The sequence below is a fragment of the Scyliorhinus torazame genome, chromosome 9 (genome assembly GCF_047496885.1).
Source record: "Scyliorhinus torazame isolate Kashiwa2021f chromosome 9, sScyTor2.1, whole genome shotgun sequence".
Lineage (NCBI taxonomy): Eukaryota > Metazoa > Chordata > Chondrichthyes > Carcharhiniformes > Scyliorhinidae > Scyliorhinus > Scyliorhinus torazame.
Window position 1 is genome coordinate 39,859,225 of NC_092715.1, and position 22,263 is coordinate 39,881,487.

At 46.2% G+C, this 22,263-nt stretch overlaps 1 long non-coding RNA gene across 1 annotated transcript; it reads left to right on the forward strand.

The window, feature by feature from the left end:
* Positions 1–870: 870 nt before the first annotated feature.
* LOC140429160 (uncharacterized) lies at positions 871–10,833 on the forward strand. The gene is made up of 2 exons (XR_011949002.1): positions 871–1,012; positions 8,153–10,833. It is a non-coding gene; the product is annotated as an uncharacterized lncRNA (long non-coding RNA).
* Positions 10,834–22,263: the final 11,430 nt, after the last annotated feature.

The following is a 22,263-nucleotide window of genomic DNA, read 5'->3' on the forward strand; positions in this document are numbered from 1 at the left end:
TCTTAGCAATAACCTGCTCACTGATGCTCAGATTGAGTTTCACCAGGGTCACTCAGCTACTGACTCATTACAGCCTTGGTTCAAACATGGACAAAAGGACAAAAGAGTTGAACTCCAGAGATGAGGCGAGAGTACTGCCTTTAACATTAAGGCAGCAGTTAATCTCAGCCTTAAATATACATGAGGACTCTGCCCCCACAGATCTCTTTGGCAAGGAGTGTCAAAGACTCTCAACCCTCTGAGACAAGAAATTCTTCCTCGTATCACTCTTAAATTGGCACCGCTTCATTTTGTGATTCAGTCCTCTGGTCCTAGACTCTCCCACGAGCAGAAACACTCCCTCAGCATTTAACCTGCCAAGTTCCTTAAGAATCCTATATGTTGTGAAAGCAGGCTGAGAAGATACACAGGTCAGAAACAGTCTCACGAGGCCGTGGCTGGAATCGATACTGGCCATCTGCAAGAACACGCAAGTCAACACATGAACTTGTTATCGCTCTATGGACTTTGTGATTACCCACTTCCATTTACACAAAAGAACAAGACCATGCTATGAATATGTAACAAACTTTCAGACAAGACCATGCTATGAACATGTAACAAACTTTCAGACACAGGTGATAAACTTGGCAGCAGGACGAAGAACAGACAAAAGAAGGCATTAGACTTCATAATAAACTGACTGGTCAGACGAGGGTGTTTCACAGATGAGGGTGTTTCAGAGGACAATGGGTCTTGATTGAATCATCATGAATAAACAGGTGTATTCTGTCTTTCCTGTTAACAAGTTGGGGCCAGTTGTGGGTGTATACCTATGACTTAATGCTAGCATACGAATATATAGAAAGGAACATTTGCGACAGATCCTCAGTGATAACCTGGGAGTGCCCCAGGTACAACCATCGCAAGAAGAAAGGACCCTGGGTTTTGAACCCAGAGAAGACATCCACATCAAGCGATTGTAGCCTGCCAGCCTCCTCCACGAAGTGCGGGTAAAGACCAAAGTTCAGCTGTGAGTCAGAGTCATTGTGAATAAAATTGCGTTAAACTGTGAACCTGTTTTGTCCTTTGCTCATCTTGCAAATAAGGGCACTTTGGTCAATATTTTTTGAGTAAGTAAACTTGTGGAAAGTCTGTGCGGTGTCTGCACGTTCTCCCAGTGTGTGCGTGGGTTTCCTCCGGGTGCTCCGGTTTCCTCCCACAGTCCAAAGATGTGCAGGTTAGGTGGATTGGCCATGCTAAATTGCCCTTAGTGTCCAAAATTGCCCTTAGTGTTGGGTGGGGTTACGGAGTTATGGGGATAGGGTGGGGGGGGGGGGGGGGGGGGGGGCTTGGGTAGGGTGCTCTTTCCAAGAGCCGGTGACGATTCGATGGGCCGAATGGCCTCCTTCTGCACTGTAAATTCTATGGTTCTATGATTCTGAGGTTTTACAGGTACAACAATGTTTTAATGAGATCACCTCTCATTCTTCTAAATTCCAAGAAGTAGAGTCCCAATCTGTTCAAGTCCCTTTTGTCTTGCAGCTTTTCTTCATTGAAATAATACTCAATTCATTTGTTCTCCCTTCCAAAATGAACAATTTCACATTTTCCCACGTTATACTCCATTTGCCAACATTTTGCCCACTTAGTTAGCCTACCAGTATCTATTTGCAAACTGTATCCTTCTTGCATTTTGCCGTTCCACCCATTTTTGTGTCGTCTGAAAATTTGGCTGCAGCATATTTACTTCCTTCATAGAACATAGAACAGTAAAGCACAGTACAGGCCCTTCGGCCCACGATGTTGTGCCGAACTAGTCTGAAACTAAGATCAAATCAACCTACTCCCAATCATTCTAGTGCACACCATATGCCGATCAAATAACCGCTTGAAAGGTCCTAAAGTGTCCGACTCCACTACCATAGCTGAGCCTGCGTTCCATGCCCCAACCACTCTCGGAGTAAAGAACCTACCTCTGACATCCCTCCTATATCTTCCACCATGAACCTTATAGTTATGCCCCCTTGTAACAGCTACATCCACCGGAGGAGAAAGTCGCTGAACGTCCATTCTATCTTATCCCTCTCATCATCTTATGCACCTCAATTAAGTCACCTCTCATCCTCCTTCGCTCCATTGAGAAAAGCCCTAGCTCCCTCAACCTTTCTTCATAAGACCTACCCTCCAATCCAGGCAGCATCCTGGTAAATTTCCTTTGCACCCTTTCCAATGCTTCCACATCCTTCCTATAATGAGGTGACCAGAACTGCACACAATACTGCAAATGTGATCTAATCAAGGTCTTGTACAGTTGCAGCACAACCTCACAGCTCTTAAACTCAATCCCTCTTTGTTAATAAATGCTAACACACTATAGGCTTTCTCCAAGGCTCCATCCACTTGGGTGGCAACTTTCAGATATCGATGGACATGAACTCAGATCTCTCTGCTCCTCCACATTCTTCAAAACCCTGCCGTTAACCCTGTAATCCACATTCAAATTTGTCCGACCAAAATGAATCATCTCACACTTAACTCCATCTGCCACTTTTCAGCCCAGCTCTGCATCCTATCAATGTCTCTTTGCAGCCTGCAACAGCCCTCTACTTTATCCACTACTTCACCAATCTTGGTGTCATCAGCAAATTTACTAACCCAACCTTCAACTCCATCATCATGGATAAAAATCGCAAATAGCAGAGGACCCAGCACTGATCCCTGTGATACACCGCTGGTGACTGGGCTCCAGGATGAAAATTTACCATCTCCCAACACCCTCTGTCTTCTATGTAATAGCCAGTTACTGATGGCCAAATTTCCCCCTTTTGCCATGCCTCCTTATTTTCTGCAAGAGCCGACCATGGGGCACCTTATCAAACGCCTTACGAAAATCCATGTATACGACATCAACTGCTCTACCTTCATCTCTGTACTTAAGTTACCTCCTCAAAGAATACAATCAAACTTGAGGCAAGACTTACCCCTCCCAAATCCATGCTGAGTATCCTGGATTAAGCTGTATCTTTCCAAATGATCATAAATCCTCAGGACCCTTTCCAATAATTTACCTCTGACCGAAGACTAACCAGCCTATAATTCCCAGGGTTATACCTATTCCCTTTCTTGAACAAGGGGACAACATTCACCTCTCTCCAGTTTTCTGGCACTATTCCTGTAGACAGTAAGGACATAAAGATCAAAGTCAAAGGCTCTGCTATCTCATCCCTCGCCTCCCAAAGAATCCTAGGATATATCCCATCAGGCCCAGGGGACTTATCTATCCTCAGGCTTCTCAAAATTGCTAACACATCTTCCTTCCCAATATCTACCTCCTCCGGCCTACCAGCCTGTATCACACTATCCTCCTCAACAACATGGCCCCTCTCCTTTGTGAATACTGAAGAAAAGTATTCATTTCGGGCCCTTCCTATATCTTCAGACTCCATGCACACATTCCCACTACTGTCCTTGACCGGCCCTAACTTCACCTTGGTCATTCTTTTCTTCCTCACACAAGTGTAAAAAGCCTTGGGGTTTTCCTTGATCCTACCCATCAAGGACTTCTCATGCCCCCTCCTAAGCCCTTTCTTGAGCTCCTTCCTAGCTATCTTGTATCCCTCAAGTGCCCCAACTGAACCTTATTTTCTCATCCTTACATAAGCCCCCTTCTTCCTCTTGACAAGACATTCAACCTCTTTTGTAAAACCATGGTTCCCTCACTCAACCATTTCCTCCCTGCCTAACAGGGACATACATATCAAGGACATGCAGTATTTGCTCCTTGAACAAGCTCCACATCTCAATTGTGCCTATCCCTGACAGTTCCTGTTTCCATCTTATGCTCCCCAATTCTTGCCTAATCACATCGTAATTACCCTCCCCCAGTTATAAACCTTGCCCTGCCGTATGTTCCTCTCCCTCTCCATTGCTATAGTGGAAGTCACCGAATTGTGGTCGCTATCTCCAAAGTGCTCTCCCACAACCATATCTAACACTTGGCCCGGTTCATTACCCAGTACCAAATCCAATGTGGCCCCGCCACTTGTCGGTCTATCCACATATTGTGTGAGGAAACCCTCCTGCACACACTGGATAAAAACAGCCTCCTCCAAATCATTTATATTGTAAACACTCGTGGTGCCAGCAATGATCCCTGTGGAACCCCATGAGTTACAGGTCGCTAATCTTAAAAAGAGCCCCTTATCCCCAAAAGCTGTTCCTGCCCATTATCCAATTCCCAATCCATGCCAATGTACTACCTCCAACACCATGGGCTCTGAGCCTATGGCTCAACATTATGTGAGTTACCTTGTTGAATGTCTTCTGGAAGTCCAAATACAAACACATCTTCTGGTTCCCCTCGATCCACTCTGGTTGAGCTATCCTGAGTCAGACATGATTTCCCTTTCATGAAGCCATGCTGGCTTGGCTTGATTAGATATGATTTCTTTGAATGTGCTGTTACTTTATTAATGATTGATTCCAACATTTTTACAACAATAGATGCTAGGTTAATCTGCCTCGCACTTTTTGCTTCCATCTCTTTTGTTTCCAATCCTCCGGTACGTCTCCAGAATCCAAGGATTATCGGAAAATTATAACCAACGCATCCAGTATCTCTGTTGTTACTTCTTTAAGGCTGCAATTCATCAGAGCCAGGGTACTTATCTTCCTTTAGCCCCATTAGTTTGTCTAATACTACTTCTCTAGTGGTGGTGATGGCATTTAATTCCTCCCCTGTATTCTTTATAATTAATGGATATTCAAAGTATTTTCCACCATAAAGACAGATGCAAAATATCTGTTTAATTCCTCTGCCATTTCCTGGTTCCCCATAACTATCCCCCCAGATTCATTTTCTAAGGGGCCAATGTTCACTTTGACCCCCTCTTCCTTTTTATGTATTTAAAGTAGCTCTTATTGTCAGTTTTTATATTCCTGGCTAATTTGCCCTTATAGTTTATTTTCTCTCTCTTTATTATCGAGTCCCTCTTTGCTGAATTCTAAATTTATCCCAGTCTTCACGGCTATCACTGGTGTTTGCCTTCTTATATGCTTTTTCTTTCATCCTCATGCTCTCCTTAACTTCCTTGGTTAGCCATAGCTGGTTTATCCCACACTTAGAATCTTTCTTCCTTACTGGGATATACATTTTGATAAGTCATGAATTATCTCCATAAATGTTTGCCACTGCTTATTTACTGTCTTTCCTACCAATCTAGCCGCCCAGTCCACTTCGGCTCACTCTATCCTCATTTCATTGTAATTCCCTTCATTGAAGTTAAACACAATGGTTTCCGATCCAAATTGCTCTCTCAAACTGAACATTAATTTATGGTATGATCACAACTTGCTTGGGGATAGTTTTCTCAGAGGTCATTTATCAAACCTGCCTCATTGCCCATTATCAGATCCAGTAGAGCCTGTGTTCTGGTTGGCTCCATGACATATCGTTTTAAGAATGCACTGAATTTGTTGTCATATCAACTTGATTGCCAATTTGGTTAACCCAATCAACGTGAAGATTAAAGTCACCCTTAATTATTGCTCTTTTCTTTTTATATGCTCCTATTATTTGTTGATTTACCCTTTCCTTTAGTGTGGCTACTGTTTGGGGTTTATGCACTACTCCTATTGATGCCTTCTTTTCCTTGCTGTTTTTTGCCTCCACCCAAATGGACTTACAAACCCAAATCTAGATCGTCTCCCACAATGGTCCTCGTTTCATCTCTTATTAACAGTGCTACCTCACCACCTTTTCCTTCCCTCCACTCCTTCCGAAAGGTCAAATGTCCCGGAATATTAAGATCCCAGTTTTGATCCCCTTATAAGCATGTATCATAATGGCTAGGAAGTCATGTCCAATTACCTCAATTTGCACCGTCAATTCATCTACCTTATTCTGAATGCTTTAGAATTAAGATATAAAGCCTGTGGGTTTACCTTTGTCATTTTAAATCATCCTAACTCTCTCTCTCGATTGGTCTCTCTCCCTTGATTACCCCGTCTACCATTTTTGCATTTTACTGTTCTTTCCTTATCTTTCCCTTGTCACCCTGCTTAGGTTCCATCCCACTGACATTCTGGTTTAAACCCTCCTCAACCACACTAACAAATACATGCCCTAGGACATCAGTCCCCATCCCCCAGGTGCAACCCATCCAGTTTGCAGTTTCCACCTCCCCAGAACTTGTCCCAATATCCCAAAAATCTGAAATCTTCCTCTTTGCACCATTTTCCAGCCACGTATTTATATGATTATTCCTGCTATATCTACTCAGACTAGCACATGACACTGGTAGTAATCTTGATATCATTGCCTTTGAGGTCCTACTTTTCAACTTAGTTCCTAGCATTCTCCCTCAGTGTACCCGAACAGGCGCCGGAATGTGGTGACTAGGGCTTTTCACAGTAACTTCATTGCAGTGTTAATGTAAACCTACTTGTGACAACAAAGATTATTATATTTGGTTTTTTGGACTTCATCTCCTTTTTTACTAATATCATTGGTACCCGTGTACACCACAAATTGGCTGTTCATCCTCCCCCTCCAGAATGTTCCAAGATATCCTTGACCTTAGCACCAGGGAGTAAACCATACCATCCTGGAGTCTCGTTTGTGGCCACAGGAACACCCATCTATTCCCCTTACAATGGAATACCTACAACTATTGCCACCCCTTCTCCCCTGTGCAGTCGAACCAACCGTGGGGCAATGAGATTGGCTGTTGCTGCATCCCCTGAGAGGCCATTCCCATCAGGAGTATATTTCTTTTGCAGGGGAATAGCCACAGGAGATTACTGCACTGCCTGCCTCATACTCTTGCTCTGCATGGTGGTCACCCATTCCCTTCCTGCCTGTGAACCCTTAGCATGCAATACTACCACCTTTCTATATATGATACTCTCTGACTTGCGGGTGCTCCACAGAATCCCCTGCCATTGTTCCAGCTCTGAAACCTGGGCTTCCAGAAGCTGCATCTGGATTCACCTTCACACATCCTGGCCCTCGGCACTGGAAACGTGCCTAGATTCCCACACAGGAGGAGCAATCCACAGCTTTTGAGCTCTCCTCCCATGATTTAACCCTTTGTATTAAACCATTAAAGTACACTTAAAATTAAATATCAAGTACTTTAAGGCCCATTTTCTCTTGACCCCAGTAATTCCGAATATAGCCCATACAAACTATAAACCACAAAATAAAGACTTTACAAACTATAAGCGTTAATGCTAGTATAAATACTCAGAATCTGTAATCACCCAATCAGCAGCAGCCCCACATCACTTTTGAATCCGATGTCAATCTCAATTTAGTGAAGGTACACTGGGCTGCTCCAAGTTTTTTCACTGCTATGCGAAGCTGCTCCTCACCAGATTCACTCTCTCTTTCTGACCTCCGGTGCTCTGTACTATAATAGTCACTTGAAGTCCCTCTTTCCCCTTATGCTCCAAATAACCTAAGACTTGACTTTTATTTTAAAGAGCAAAAGTACTCACCAATCATATCAATCAGAGAAAAAAGGACTGTACCTCCTCCTTGTCTCACCAAACTCCCTGTTGCACCAGAATTCCTGTCTCACTAAACTCCACCTACACTCTGATGGACCAAGGCATCACTTTGATGCAAAAGACAGCACAGAAGGAACCCTCCTTATATAACCCCTAATTCAATACTTCTGAAACTGGATAAAACCAGTTGTCTAATTAACTAGCGTCAGCCGCGAGCTTGTAAACTCCTGTTTTAATGCTGCATTTAAACTTCACCCAATACAAATAGAAACTTTTAGTTAATGTAAAATTAAAAAACAAACTGGGCTTTAAATCAAAATTTAGATTGAAATTAGTCCTTAAATTATTCCATACAATTTACCACTTGAAATTCCATGTCACCAAACTTCAGCTGCACTCTGATGCAACAAGGCAGCACTCTCTGAGGTCGTACCCTGAGCCATGTTGTTCTATCCAGCAATGTGGAAAATTGCCCAGGTATGTCCTGTATACAAAAAACGGGACAAATCCAACCCAGCCAATTACTGCCCCATAGTCTAACCTTGCTCATCCACAATGTGATGGAAGGTGCCAACAAGCAGTACTGGCTTAGCAATAACCTGCTCACTGACACTCAGTTTGTGCTCCTCCAGCTCACTCAGCCGATATCTCATTACAGCCTTGATTCAAACATGGATGGAAGAGCTAAAATCCAGAGGTGAGGTGAGAGTGATTGTCCTTGACATCAATGCAGCATTTGACCAAGGATGGCATCAACAAGCCTTAGTAAAACTGGAGGCAATGGCAATCGGGGGAAAACTCTCCGTTGGATGGAGTTACACCTAGAACAAAGGAAGGTTTGTTGAAGGTCATTGTTGAATTGTTGAAGCATTGTTGAAGGTCAATTACCTCAGCTCCAGGGCATCACTGCAGGAGTTCCTCAGGGTCAACCATCTTCAGCTGCTTCATCAATGACCTTCCTTCCATCATAAGGTCAGGATTGGGAATGTTCGCTGATGATTGCACAATGTTCAGCACCATTCGCAACTCTTCAGATACTGAAGCAGTCCACGCCCATATGCAGCAAGACCTGGACAATATCAAGGTTTGGCCTGACAAGTGGCAGGTAACATTTGAGTCACACAAGTGCCAGGCAATGACCATCTCCAACAAGAGAATCCAACCATCATCCCATGACATTTAATGGTATTACCATCATTGAATCCCCCACCAACAACATCCTGGGCATTACCATTAACCAGAAACTAGTCAGATAAATATTGCGGCTACAACAGCAGGTCAGAACTTAGGAATTCTGCAGCAAGTATCTCACATCCTGACTCCTCAAAGTCTGTCCACCATCTACAAGGTACAAGTCAGGAGTGTGATGGAATACTCTTCACTTACCTGGATAAGTGCAGCTCCAACAAAACTCAAGACTTTCGGCGATATCTAGGACAAAGCATCCCGCTTGATTGGCCATAAACATTCACTCCTTGAACAGTGGAAGCAGTGTTTGTCAATTACAAGATGCACTGCAGCAACTCACTAAGGTTCCATAGACAGTACTTTACAAACGCACAACTGCTATCAGTTAGAAGGACAAGGGTAGCAGACACATGGGAACACCACCACCTTAAACTTCCTCTTCAGGACAGACACCTTCTTCACCCCACTGTTGATGGGTCAAAACCCTAGAACTTCCTACTTAATAGCACTGTGGACTCCAGTAGTTTAAGAAGGCTGGTTTAGCACTGGGCTAAAGAGCTGGATTTTAAAGCAGACCAAGGCAGGCCAGCAGCACGGTTCAATTCCCGTACCAGCCTCCCCGAACAGGCGCCGGAATGTGGCGACTAGGGGTTTTTCACAGTGACTTCATTTGAAGCCTACTTGTGACAATAAGCGATTTTCATTTTTCATTTCATTTCAAGGCAGCTAACCATAATTCTTCGCAAGTACAATTATGGATGGGCAATAAATGCTGGAATAGTCAGTAATATCCATATCCCATGAATGAACAAAAAAGGAACCCTCCTACTGATTAGTTTTGCATCAGTTAATGGAACAGTACTCCTGCATGTCTAACACTACTTGTAATAAGCAATGAGGATAGCAACACCATAATGTACTCTGGTTGGGAGACTTCAATATCCATTACCAAGATATTTTCGGCAACACCACATAGCTGATTCCAATCTGAAAGACATAGCTGCCACATGCTAAATGGGATCAATTCAGAACAGGTCCAGCAGCTCAAACCTGGACGTTAAAGATGCATCAGCAGAAACAAAGATTTATCCCGGCCTACTCTCTCAATCTACAACACTAATCGGCACAGTTCCAGGTCCACAAATTTAAGATCATCACCAAAGGAACCAAGGCATGAGTTAAATGAGGAGCTTGTTTTGTTCAGATGCGATATTGCACTATAGAAGTGAAAACCTACAAGCAGACCCCATAATTGCTTTTAAAATGTAAGTGGATCAATATTTGAAAATGAAAAATGAGAACGATACAGGGAAAGGGCATATGGAATGGGACTAATTATATTGCTCTTTTAACCATTACAAGTTCAGTGTTACATGCTAAATGGGATAGATTCCAATCGCTCCGAAGTGGAGATGGTTGACAGCTTTAAGTTCCTGGGGGTCACCATCTCCAACAGTCTGTCCTGGTCCACTCACGTTGATGCAACAGTCAAGAAAGACCAATAACGTCTCTACTTCCTTCGGAAGCTAAAGAAATTCGGCATGTCTGCATCGACTCTCACAAACTTCTACAGTTGTGCCATAGAGAGCATCCTATCCGGCTGCATCACAGCTGGGTATGGCAACTGCTCGGTCCAAGATCACAAGAAACTGCAGAGTGTGTGAACTCAGCCCAACGCATCACACAAGCTTGCCACACTCACATTGATTCTGTATACACCTCTCGCTGCCTCAGGAAGGCAGACAGCATCATCAGCGACCCCTCCCACCCAGGCATTGCCTTCTTCCAGACCCTTCCATCAGGCAGAAGGTACAGAAGTCTGAAGACCCGCACATCCAGACAGAGAAACAGCTTCTTCCCCACAGCTACAAGACTCCTCAACGACTCCCCCTCGGACTGATCTGGTCCCTGTAAGAACACCATTCACGATGCCCTATGCTGCTCTTGCTCATGTATTTTCTTTGTTTGACCCCTTGTTCCGCACTGTAACCAATCACTGTTTGTCGATGTGCCATTTATCAATGTATTCTATGGATTATTCTTTTTGTCTATTATATACGTACTGTGTACGTTCCCTTGGCCGCGGAAAAATACTTTTCACTGTACTTCTGTACATGTGACAATAAATCAAATTTAAAAATTTTTTTTTTTAATGGGCTGAATAGCTTCCCCTTTGTGTTGTAAAATTCCATGCTGGGCATCACAAAATATTTGGCAGCAAAACTGATCAAAAACAATACATAGATTCCATTTTTGCTACAAAACTTGTTATTCTCAAGTATATGGGGCTGGATTCTCCATTATTGAGACTATGTCCCAACGCAGGCGACAAAACCATGGAAATTTACTCCTGAAAATCCTGGAAAAAAGTGACACAAATTCATAGCCCTGCAGGGGGCTAGCAGGGACCAGGAATAAATTTCGCAGCTTTTGCTGCAGATATGGGCCCCCGCACGTCCGGGTCAGAGGCCGCACATGCGCAGGGCGGCAGCCTGCAGCGGCCGCGCCATGCTCCATGGCGGACTCGGGCTGGACCCGAAAAAGAGACCCCCTATCGACCGCACACCCGACCCGCAAATCCCACACAAGCATTCCCCGGCCGCCTGTAAGGCTCCCTTGGCCTCCTATTGTCCCGCCCCCGACCAGGGACGGCCGCGGATGGAGTCCGCAGTCGCCATGCGAGTACCCCCACCGGCAATACCAGGTTCGTTCCACGCTATTGGGAACTTGGCCGGACGGGGGCAGTGGATGTCAGAGCGGGCATCTGGCAATGGCCCCCGGCGACGTGCTGTACTCCCCGGTGACGTCAATTTTTGCTGCCCGGAGAATTGCCGAACCGGCGCGAGCCCGATTTCGGCGTCAAATTGGATTCTCCGCCCCGGCACAGAAGGAGACCATTCGGCCCATCGAATCTGCACCGGCCCTTACAAAAAGCACCCTACTGAAGCCCACGTATCTACCCTATCCCTGTAACCCAGTAACCCCACTTAATAGGAGTGAATCGATTCATGTACAACAGAACTTAAAAGACACAAATCATAAAATAGTTTACGTGGCCACGTGCAATTAAAGAGAAAAGTTGGAATCCACACCCCTAATGTATAATAAATACTTTATTCCTTTTCACTCTGACTTTACTGTGGGAATTTCAAAAACAGTGATACTAATGTTAACCTTAACTACAAGAAAAAGGATCTTGAAAAATCTGTCATAGCTCGAAGCAAGAATGCTTCCTTCAATTCACTCAATGGGCTGTTAGTACTGAGATAAGAAAGCAACTAAAACAGTAGTCACTTTGTTCGTGCACCAAGTTTATTTATCTTTCAAGCTGCGATGCACTACCGTTCCTGTGAAGTTACAAAGTCAGGATACAAACATGTGAACCTTGTTGCTGTCTTGGTTGGTACCTCCACAATCTATCAGACAGATTGACGCAGTCAGTTCACTCATCAACATAAACCATGTTGAAAAAGTTTGACTTTTCTGGACTGTGATGTCACTCTACTGTACTGCACATGCCACATGAGGAAGTTGCAGGAATTCCAGGTGAAACCTGGAAACAGAGGGTGAGAATAGCCATGTTTTGGTCCATGACTAATAATAAAAGATTAGCAAAGTATAAAGAATTGGTTGTATTAAAGAACAGATTGGACAAATTAAGTTTGAAAGAAAAAAAAACACATATATTAGACGCACATTATATCTATGAAACCAGTGATGTTAAGGGTGGATAAATCAGCAGTCCCGGTTTGGTGTGGATCATATGAACAAGAGAATGAAAAAGGGGGAAAAAAACACTGGCTCATCTGGCCCCCATATTATTGAGATAATGTGGATATGCCGACGTTGGATTGGGGTGCGCACAGTAAGAAGTCTTACAACACCAGGTTAAAGTCGAACAGGTTTGTTTCCAATCACTAGCTTTCGGAGCTCAGCTCCTTCCTCAGGTGAATGAAGAGGTGGGTTCCACAAACACATATATCGACAAATTCAATGATGCAAGATGATACTTTGAATGCGAGTTTGTGCAGGTAATCAAGTCTTTACAGTCCAGACGGTGCAACTGGAGAGAGGGGTAATCATAATATTATTGAGCAGTCTAGTGCATCACAATAAACGCACCCCGTAGCCACATGAACCTATGTAATACCCTTGGAGAGGTGGAAGCTAGATTAAAACGCAAAGCAAATTAGGGAGAAGACCGTAAAATTCCTCTCCAACCCCTTTAAATCAGGTAAAGATCAGCCATTAAGCAGATAAGTAGCAGAGCAGGTTCAAGGGGCGTAATGGCCTACTACTGTCGTGATGTTCCTCTTAGGTAATCAAAACTAGTCTGGGTTATCAAAAAGAGTCTTTACCTATCTCTTGTAGATAAGGCACTCTCCGCCTCAGCCATAAGCAAGTTAAGCTCCCTCATGATGGTGCAACTGGAGAGAGGGGTAATCATAATATTATTGAGAAGTCTAGTGCTTCACAATAAGTTTGCACTGAGTGCTGAATTTGGTGCTTTTTGAGTGCTATAGTAAGAGTTTGATGACCGAGGGAGTATAAGGCTTCATTTTTATCTAAAGTTTAGTCTTTGTTTTATTTAGTTAATTAACTTAAAAGTTGCTGTTTGGTTTAGAAGAAGGTGAATTTTCAATCAGCTTTAAACAGGCTTCTACTTGTAGGCACTTGCAGCTGGAGCTTGTTAATTAGTTAATTGGATTAGGCCAGTTTTCAGAGGCTAGATTCACAGTATAAAAGTGATCCCCTACAGTGCAGACTTTGTTTGCACTGAGTGCTGAATTTGGTGCCTTTTGAGTGCTATAGTAAGAGTTTGGTGACCGAGGGAGTGCTGAATTTGGTGCTTTTTGAGTGCTACAGTAAGAGTTTGGTGACCGAGGGAGTGCTGAATTTGGTGCTTTTTGAGTGCTATAGTAAGAGTTTGGTGACCGAGGGAGTTAGGTGAGGAGGGAGTAAGGTGCTCCTTTCATTTTGTTTCCGACATTTCCGCAAAGAGAGCCAGGAGTTTACAGAAAGTGTAGCTGACTGGGAGCAGAGTCGGAGGGCGGAGATCTAGTTAGTCCACACGGCAGCTATATTCTGTAAGGTAAGAGGGGATGGAGGCTAGGCCAGTTGCATGCTCCTCCAGTAGGATGTGGGTGGTGAGGGATACCACAGGTGTCCCCGCTGACTATACCTGCGGGAAGTGCACCCAACTTCAGCTCCTCAAAGACCGTGTTAGGGAACTGGAGCTGAAGCTGGATGAACTTCGGATCATCCGGGAGGCAGAGGGGGTGATTGAGAAGAGTTACAGGGAGGTAACCACACCCAAGGTACAGGACAAGAATAGCTGGGTTACAGTCAGGGGGAAAAAAACAAACAGGCAGACAGTGCAGGGATCCCTCGTGGCCAATCCCCTTCAAAACAAGTATACCGTTTTGGATGCTGTTGGGGGGGATGACCTACCGGGGGAAGGCCCTAGCGGCCAGGTCTCTGGCACGGAGTCTGGCTCTGGGGCTCAGAAGGGAAGGGGGGAGAATAGAAAAGCAATAGTTGTAGGAGGTTCAATGGTTAGGGGAATAGATAGGAGATTCTGTGGTCGCGAGCGAGACTCCCGGAAGGTATGTTGCCTCCCGGGTGCCAGGGTCAGGGATGTCTCGGATCGTGTCTTCAGGATCCTTAAGGGGGAGCAGCCAGAAGTCGTGGTGCACATTGGTACCAACGACAAAGGTAGGAAAAGGGGTGTGGAGGTAATAAACAAGTTTAGGGAGTTAGGCTGGAAGTTAAAAGCCAGGACAGACAGAGTTGTCATCTCTGGTTTGTTGCCGGTGCCACGTGACAGCGAGGCTAGGAATAGGGAGAGAGCGCAGTTGAACACGTGGCTGCAGGAATGGTGTAGGAGGGAGGGCTTCAGGTATTTGGATAATTGGAGCGCATTCTGGGGAAGGTGGGACCTGTACAAGCAGGACGGGTTGCATCTGAACCAGAGGGGCACCAATATCCTGGGAGGGAGGTTTTCTAGTACTCTTCGGGAGGGTTTAAACTAATTTGGCAGGGGAATGGGAACCGGATTTGTAGTCCAACAACTAAGGTAGCCGATATTCAGGACGCCAAAGCGTGTAATGAGGCAGTGGGGAAGGGAACACTGACAAAGGAGAGTACTTGCAGGCATGGAGATGGGTTGAAGTGTGTATACTTCAACGCAAGAAGCATCAGGAATAAGGTGGGTGAACTTAAGGCATGGATCGGTACTTGGGACTACGATGTGGTGGCCATCACGGAAACTTGGATAGAAGAGGGGCAGAAATGGTTGTTGGAGGTCCCTGGTTATAGATGTTTCAATAAGATTAGGGAGGGTGGTAAAAGAGGTGGGGGGGTGGCATTATTAATTAGAGATAGTATAACAGCTGCAGAAAGGCAGTTCGAGGAGTATCACCCTATTGAGGTAGTATGGGTTGAAGTCAGAAATAGGAAAGGAGCAGTCACCTTGTTAGGAGTTTTCTATAGGCCCCCCAATAGTAGCAGAGATGTGGAGGAACAGATTGGGAAACAGATTTTGGAAAGGTGCAGAAGTCACAGGGTAGTAGTCATGGGTGACTTTAACTTCCCAAATATTGAGTGGAAACTCTTTAGATCAAATAGTTTGGATGGGGTGGTGTTTGTGCAGTGTGTCCAGGAAGCTTTTCTAACACAGTATGTAGATTGACCGACCAGAGGAGGGGCAATATTGGATTTAGTACTTGGTAATGAACCAGGGCAAGTGATAGATTTGTTAGTGGGGGAGCATTTTGGAGATAGTGACCACAATTCTGTGACTTTCACTTTAGTAATGGAGAGGGATTGGTACGTGCATATGGGCAAGGTTTACAATTGGGGGAAGGGTAAATACGATGTTGTCAGACAAGAATTGAAGTGCATAAGTTGGGAACATAGGCTGGCAGGGAAGGACACAAGTGAAATGTGGAACTTGTTCAAGGAACAGGTGCTACGTGTCCTTGATATGTATGTCCCTGTCAGGCAGGGAAGAGATGGTCGAGTGAGGGAACCATGATTGACAAGAGAGGTTGAATGTCTTGTTAAGAGGAAAAAGGAGACTTATATAAGGCTGAGGAAACAAGGTTCAGACAGGGTATTGGAGGGATACAAGATAGCCAGGAGGGAACTGAAGAAAGGGATTAGGAGAGCTAAGAGAGGGCATGAACAATCTTTGGCAGGTAGGATCAAGGAAAACCCCAAGGCCTTTTACACATATGTGAGAAATATGAGAATGACGAGAGCGAGGGTAGGTCCGATCAAGGACAGTAGCGGGAGATTGTGTATTGAGTCTGAAGAGATAGGAGAGGTCTTGAACGAGTACTTTTCTTCTGTATTTACAAATGAGAGGGGCGATATTGTTGGACAGTGTGAAACAGATTAGTAAGCTCGAGGAAATACTTGTTAGGAAGGAAGATGTGTTGGACATTTTGAAAAACTTGAGGATAGACAAGTCCCCCGGGCCTGACTGGATATATCCAAGGATTCTATGGGAAGCAAGAGATGAAATTGCAGAGCCGTTGGCAATGATCTTTTCGTCCTCACTGTCAACAGGGGTGGTACCAGGGGATTGGAGAGTGGCGAATGTCGTGCCCCTGTTCAAAAAAGGGACTAGGGATAACCCTGGGAATTACAGGCCAGTTAGTCTTACTTCGGTGGTAGGCAAAGTAATGGAAAGGGTACTGAAGGATAGGATTTCTGAGCATCTGGAAATTAGGGATAGTCAGCACGGATTTGTGAGGGGTAGGTCTTGCCTTACAAGTCTTATTGAATTCTTTGAGGAGGTGACCAAGCATGTGGATGAAGGTAAAGCAGTGGATGTCGTGTACATGGATTTTAGTAAGGCATTTGATAAGGTTCCCCATGGTAGGCTTATGCAGAAAGTAAGGAGGCATGGGATAGTGGGAAATTTGGCCAGTTGGATAACGAATTGGCGAACCGATAGAAGTCAGAGAGTGGTGGTGGATGGCAAATATTCAGCCTGGATCCCAGTTACCAGTGGCGTACCGCAGGGATCAGTTCTGGATCCTCTGCTGTTTGTGATTTTCATTAATGACTTGGATGAGGGAGTTGAAGGATGGGTCAGTAAATTTGCAGACAATACGAAGATTGGTGGAGTTGTGGATAGTAAGGAGGGCTGTTGTCGGCTGCAAAGAGACATAGATAGGATGCAGAGCTGGGCTGAGAAGTGGCAGATGGAGTTTAACCCTGAAAAGTGTGAGGTTGTCCATTTTGGAAGGACAAATATGAATGCGGAATACAGGGTTAACGGTAGAGTTCTTGGCAATGTGGAGGAGCAGAGAGATCTTGGGGTCTATGTTCATACATCTTTGAAAGTTGCCACTCAAGTGGATATAGCTGTGAAGAAGGCCTATGGTGTGCTCGCGTTCATTAACAGAGGGATTGAATTTAAGAGCCGTGAGGTGATGATGCAGCTGTACAAAACTTTGGTAAGGCCACATTTGGGGTACTGTGTATAGTTCTGGTCGCCTTATTTTAGGAAGGATGTGGAAGCTTTGGAAAAGGTGCAAAGAAGATTTACCAGGATGTTGCCTGGAATGGAGAGTAGGTCTTACGAGGAAAGGTTGAGGGTGCTAGGCCTTTTCTCATTAGAACTGAGAAGGATGAGGGGCGACTTGATAGAGGTTTATAAGATGATCAGGGGAATAGATAGAGTAGACAGTCAGAGACTTTTTCCCCGGGTGGAACAAACCATTACAAGGGGACATAAATTTAAGGTGAAAGGTGGAAGATATAGGAGGGATATCAGAGGTAGGTTCTTTACCCAGAGTGTAGTGGGGGCATGGAATGCACTGCCTGTGGAAGTAGTTGAGTCGGAAACATTAGGGACCTTCAAGCAGCTATTGGATAGGTACATGGATTACGGTAAAATGATATAGTGTAGATTTATTTGTTCTTAAGGGCAGCACGGTAGCATTGTGGATAGCACAATTGCTTCACAGCTCCAGGGTCCCAGGTTCGATTCCAGTTTGGGTCACTGTCTGTGCGGAGTCTGCACGTCCTCCCCGTGTCTGCGTGGGTTTCCTCCAGATGCTCCGGTTTCCTCCCACAGTCCAAAGATGTGCAGGTTAGGTGAATTGGCCAATGATAAATTGCCCTTAATGTCCAAAATTACCATTGGTGTTGGGTGGAGGTGTTGTGTTTGGGTAGGGTGCTCTTTCCAAGAGCTGGTGCAGACTCAAAGGGCCGAATGGCCTCCTTCTGCACTAAATTCAATGATAATCTATGATTAATCTAGGACAAAGGTTCGGCACAACATCGTGGGCCGAAGGGCCTGTTTTGTGCTGTATTTTCTATGTTCTATGAAGAACAGCCAATCAGCATTCCACACATGAGCCAGAAATCTGCTCCAGAAGTCCAATATTCTCTGGAAATGAACAGCCTGACATCTAAAGCAGTACTGTCCTGAGGTAAATTGTAAGTATGACGCTCTCTCCAATCAAGATTATTCATTAATTTTAAACTTCAATCAAATAGAATCAAAGGATCATAGAATGGTTACAGCACAGCAGGACGTCTTATACTCTTCATTAGTATCACAAGTAGGCTTACATTAACACTGCAATGAAGTTACTGTGAAAGTCGCCACACTACGGCACCTCTTCGGGTACACTGAGGGAGAATCCAGATCATCCAATTCACCTGACAAACACGTCTTTCAGGAGTAGTGAGAGGAAACCGGAGCACCCGGAGGAAATCCACGTGGACACAGGGAGAACGCGCAGTCTCCGCACAGAATGTGACCCGAGCCGGGAATCGAACACGGGTCCCTGGCGCTGTGAAGCAACAGTGCTAACCACTGTGCTACCGTGCCGCCCCCTTCAGTCTGTCGAGCCCGTGTTGGCTGTGTGCAAGAACAATTTAACTAGTCAGATTTCACAACCCTTTCCCCCTAGCCTGCAAGTATTGTTTCTTCTGCTTTTGAAAACCAGGCGTGTACCAAAGCATTTTCCTTTCATGTCACCTTTGTTTATTTTGCCAAGTGTGTACATCTGTTCTCAACACTTCCAACAGACGCCGAATCGGGAAACGCGATTGGTGAATCGGTTTTGACGCCAAAATTGTGGCAAGCACCAGTTTCATGCCAAAACGCAATTCTCCGGTGCCTTAACAGTGGTGTCAACGCGTTCCACTGTAGCCACCTAAAATGGCTGATTCCCGATTAGAATGGTCAAACCCCGATCTAAAATGGCGAACGAAAGAGGCTGATGGGAAAATCAGCCAACAGGACTCAAACGGACAGCTGCAGGTAAAACAGTGTATTCGCCTCTGGGGAAGTCGACCCAGACTGATACCTGCAGCCATTAACATCACAACAACCCAGCCATCTGCATACTAAGCAGCCATCCCCGGGAACAATTGCTACACATTAGCAACATAAAGCCGATCCAGACCTTTCGGCGCCAGCAGGGGCTGACACATAGGAAGGTAGACGACCACCCCCCCGATCAAGGAATCGCCCCATTATTGGAGCATATCGAACCAAGTGATTGGGACCAAGTCCAATCACTTGGAACCAGGTACGAGGTCCGCCCCGAGAGGTGGGAAGCCCCTGGGAACTATAAAAATAGGGGCCAAGTTCAGATCGACCCTTCTCTTCCTGCTCGCAACCTTCGAGACCCTTAGACAAAGAAAACTGTAAGAGTTACTCCAGCGATCGCTACCAGATAGGCGCTCCTGACTATCGACTTGTACCAGCTTTGAATCCTGCAGGCCCAGACCCAATTCGATAGACCATTCGTTTCCCTGACCTGGAGGTCCATCTCCAAAGTTAAGTATTGGCCTTTAGTGGTAGGTAGTAGTCTAGAAGTAGGATTATTGTATAAGTATTTATTGCTGTGTATAATAAATGATCGTTGATTTAACTTTTACTAAGTGGTGTGCTGCATTATTAATCATTACTTGAGCTTGAACCACGTGGTGGTATCAGAAAGATACCTGGCGACTCGTGAGCAAAGGTGACAGAATTAGAGCTAATAAAACTAAGGCTAATAAGAGCAACACCACTCCGCACGTACAGCAAATGCCGTGAGCATATCATTAGCGGGCTGACCCAATGTTCTCTGGGGCCACCGCAAATCTCTGTCTGCACTGGAGGGAATTCCCAGCAGCGAGGTTCACTTGTGTTTTTACAAATCAGGAAGGTGCCGAGGCTGATGAGGGAGAGAGAGTAGGTAGGAAATGGAGAGGCGCGACCATGGGCAGCCGATCCTGACACTGACTGGGCTGGGGAGGGTGGAATGGGTGTGGAGCTGGGGTGTCCCCCCACGGGACTGTGGTGGTGTCCAGGCACCTTGGCCCCTGGTTCTGCAGTGACACTGGCTCTATGGGTGCCCCCGCCCACCCCACCACCCCTCCACCCCATCCCACAATTCCCACACCCCACCCTCCTCCAAAACACCACCTCCATCCCAACCAGCCGCCACCCACCGGCAGGGCATTATTCAGCCCTCCCAAGGGCAATGCCCACTGTAGCCCCTACAGGGGCGGGCGCTGGACCGGGGCCTTGGAGCTTACCGCTGGCATGGTCAGCGCCAGCCGATGGACCTGTGGCAGCTAGTGCCACTTGCCCACATTTGCCTCAAATCCCTCTATACTCACCTTGCCCATGTAACTGTCTAACTGTTTTTTAAAGGAAAAAATTGTACCCGCCTCTACCACTGCCTCTGGCATGCTCCACAGCATCTTGGCAATGCCTACTTGATACTGGGACATGCTCTGCAGCACCTCGGCTATGCCCACCTGGGACTGGGATATGTCCCCCAGTGCCTCATCAAGGTCCCCTGGAACTGGGACGTGCAATTGAGGCTTTCAGCCATGGCCGTCACAGACTGAGCTGCGCCTTGGACACCTCCACTCCTTCTGCTGACGTTGTGAATCAGGTTCTCCACTGCTATCGCTACCCTAGCAGTGCCGGTGCCATCTCCTGAGCCCGTAGCCTCTGGGACTCCTCCAATCGGCTACGGACCTGCTGGACATCCCCCCTCTGAATCTCATGGCCGCACCCTATCGACTGCATCATCTCCGGGAAAAGCTGTTACAGCGCTCAGCATTTGACTGGGACCCATCTGGGTCCTGGGATCCAGGAGGCCTTCCACTGCTGTCTCCCTGGGTGTTCCTCCCTCCACCTGATGTACATCAGTAACTGTGTTGTGCTCACTAGAATGTACCCAGAAGCCTGACCACTATTGTCACCCACAGAGGTGTGTATCTCTGTGCTGGTGGAGGGTGGAGATGACAGCTGTAGCATCATAATGGTGCCATCATCGGAGCTCTACTCTGAGGTGTTCTGTTGGGAAGCGGGGTCACCCTGGATGGGCGGGCGCCGTCGATTGCAGTTCCTGTGGGAGAATAGGTATGTTGTCAGTGCGAGAGATGGGGCAATCTGTATGGCATTAACAATTCACGTTTGACAGTTCATTGGTGTGGAGGCCGGTGGATCTTCACCTCTGCACTTTGCGCCAACCTCTACGGTGGTCACTGATCTGTCCTCAGCCACCCCCATGATAGCCAGGGCACATTCCTCATAGGGGATGAGGACTCTGATGTCTAGAGGCCCGCCACCCACCTGGGCCCTCTCCTGTCGGTTGTGTGCCAACGTCTCCTGTGGCAGCACAGAAAGGGCATCGTTAGGCACAGGCATGGTTCATCGTTGTGATGGGGGTGCTTGGACGGGGATTGGGGAAAGGGTCTTGGGGAGATGGCCATTGGGGTGGGGGATGGGGAGAGGAATGAGCTGGCATGGGCGGCACTGCTGGACATCGGTGGGCCGAGGCACGGAATGGTGCTGAGCAGGGCAGTGCCAGGCGCAATCTCTTGGGGTGGGGGGGGTCGGGGGTCCAGTGCAAACACACCCAAGCAACCCGCTGGAGCTCATTGACCTTCTTGTGACACTAGATTCTGATGCTCCTTGTCACGATCCCCGAGCTGACTGCCACTGTAGCTTTCTCCCAGGCGGCACTGGCTGCCTGTGGTTGACCCTCCGAGACCCTCGGCGGGACAGGGCATCCCATCTGACCTCAACTGCTTCAAGTAGTCTACCCAGGTCTACATCCCCGAATGGTGGGACTGGCTGTGCTGGAGCGGTTTAAGTGCTTTTCTCCCTTGTTAGCGGGGGGCTGGCGAACGCGGTTCAGCCAGCGGGCATATGATATGCGGTGAGAAGCCCGTGGGACCTCACTAAGTGGACCAATTAATGTTTTATCGTGGTGAAGGCCTCGCTGGGTCGAACGTCGTGTAGCTCGTGGCAGTTCCTGCTCACTACCACACTTAGAAACGTTTCCATTAAATCACACCCTCCATTCCCTGAAGGGGGTGTCCAGCGATGAGACCTCTTAAAACTGAATAGCTAGGATGCCACTAGAGTAGTTTTACATAAGTTAGTTTTTAAGGATTGAGATTAATTATAGAAAGTTTACTGGGGACATCCTAAATGGACATTATTAACCATTAAACCTGTATTTTAGGACATAGCAGTGATAATCATGTAAACTCTAGCTACAAGCAGAGGCCGCAATGCATGATGGGATTTAGGCTAGCTAA